At 46.6% G+C, this 2245-nt stretch overlaps 1 protein-coding gene across 1 annotated transcript in view; it reads right to left on the bottom strand.

The window, feature by feature from the left end:
* Positions 1–2245, bottom strand: part of CUNH6orf203 (chromosome unknown C6orf203 homolog) — a 10110-nt gene that overhangs the window by 2361 nt on the left and 5504 nt on the right.

Here is a 2245-nt window from a genome sequence, read left to right as displayed (position 1 = left end):
AAGAGAAGAGAAGAGAAGAGAAGAGAAGAGAAGAGAAGAGAAGAGAAGAGAAGAGAAGAGAAGAGAAGAGAAGAGAAGAGAAAAAGAAGAAATACAAATACAAGGTTCTGGAACTTTTTTTTTTTTTTGGCAGAACTGGGGATTGAACTCAGACCCTTTGTGCTTGCCAGGCAAGTGCTTTTTCTACTGAGCTATCTCCCCGGCCCCAGGAACTAACCTTTTCTGCATTATTGAACTTCACCAAAATTTCTTTTAATAGGAAGTAGATGTATGTGATACAAAACCTAGAGGACAAAGGGCACACACACACAGAGCACCTTCTGTGCCTCCTTTCAGAGTCACACTGCAGCTAGTGGGTAGCAGAAACAGAATCCCTTAGGGGGGTTTCTTGTAAGGTGGAGGGTCGGTCAGGGACAGATGACTTTAGGATGTGGGTTCTGCACATCACCGTCTGGGCCCGGGCCCACACGACCACACGTGGTGATCACTAGCTGCAGGCTGCCGGGCTTGGAGCCCAGCAGCAGACCCCTGCCAGGGGCCAGCGGCCGGGCTCCTCGAGCTGTGAGCTGCGGAGGAGAGCAGGCATTCTTTATTCCCCTCCCAGGCTGTCCTTCAGCACACACAAAGCAAAACTGGCTGGGATTAGTGGCTGCTCCAAATATCTACATTTTAAATCTCCCCTTAGCTGCAGTTTCTATGACTACCAGGCCTCCTAGTAACAAGGCAGCTGAGTATTAATGCTGGCCTCTGCCTGCTGACCCTCAGGAGAAAGACAGCAGACAGCAGAACACCCAAGGCAGAGTCAGGCAGTAGCAATTAGGCTACAGTTAACAGTATCTCAAAGAAGGGGGAGCAAAACAGACTTGTGGGGTTTGTAAATGAGGCCCCAGTGGAGCTCCTCACTCCAAGAACAGCTTCTCCTAACAATGGCCGACTCAACAGTGTGAACCTGTAGGGGGGCAGTCACAGGGATCATGGGCCTTGTCAGCGTCTGACATGGGAGAACCCCCCATGCCCCCCGGGGCAAGGACAGGCATGTTCCTGGGGATTAAGGGCTGAAGGAAGCACAGTGCTCACCCCATGCATGGCTGCAGGCAGTGTGCATTTCCCAGGGCAGTGGTGGTTAAGCTGCACACATTGGCCTGGGCCTGCTCAGTGTTCTGTCAGCATCACTGCCCTATGGCAGCAGACGTAGCTCTGCTCCCCTAACCCCGAGGCAGCCAGTGGCAGAACACTTGCCTAGCAGCCCTGCAGCCCTGGGTTGGTCCCCAACTCCACTAAAACAGAAAAGTAACTACCACCAGCACCACCACAAAACAACTTCAAGTGTGACTAACTTCTCTGGAATATGTGTTCCCTCAATAGTGCCGAAGAGAAGTTTGCCTTTATTATTCCTGCGGTACTGGGGACTGAACCCAGAGCCCTCACGCTATGTTCCTAGTCTTCTTTTGAGATAGGGTTTGGCTAAAAGTGGCCCAGGCAGATCTCAAACTTTGCTGCTTCTGCCTAAACCTGAAGAGTGCTGGGAATAGAGTTACGTGTCACTGTGTCTGACCTCTTTTTTTTTTCCCAACTAAGAAATTATGCCATCTTTTAATATATCATAGTTTCATGCTTCCAAGCTTTAAAAAGGTTCCTGCTGTACACCTTTTTATTGTTAATTCTTATTATTCATAGTTTTCTCCAACAGCAAATAGTACATACTCATGATAAAAATTATTTTAAAAAAAGGACTGAAGAAAATTAATACAACCTATAATGCCAAATAATTCCAGATGTACTTTCTTTTTTTTTTTTGCGGAACCAGGGATTGAACTTAGGCTCTCGCACTTGCCATGCAAGTGCTTATTCTACTGAGCCATCTCCCCAACCCCAAGATGTACTTTTACATGTAACTTATTTTGAGCTGGGTATTGTGGTGTTTGCCTGTAATCGCAACTACTTGGGAAGCTGAGGAAAGAATATCTCAAGTTTCAGGCCAGCCTGGGAAACACACATATATGTGTGGGTATATATTTTATACACACACACACACACACACACACACACACACACACACACAGAGCCCAGAGTGTGGACCAGTCATAGAGCACTTACAGATGCTAGATTCAATCTCCAGGACCACAAGAAAGTGAAAGAAATTTTAACAAATTCTGTGTGATTTACTGTCACAAGAGTGATGCTGGAAGGACATTTTCTTTCTTTCTTTCTTTCTTTCTTTCTTTCTTTCTTTCTTTCTTTCTTT

The sequence above is a fragment of the Octodon degus genome, unplaced genomic scaffold (assembly GCF_000260255.1).
Source record: "Octodon degus isolate 3935 unplaced genomic scaffold, OctDeg1.0 scaffold00090, whole genome shotgun sequence".
In the NCBI taxonomy this organism is placed as follows: domain Eukaryota; kingdom Metazoa; phylum Chordata; class Mammalia; order Rodentia; family Octodontidae; genus Octodon; species Octodon degus.
The sequence above is the reverse complement of the archived record's forward strand: the minus strand, read 5'-3'. Positions and strand labels throughout refer to the sequence as shown.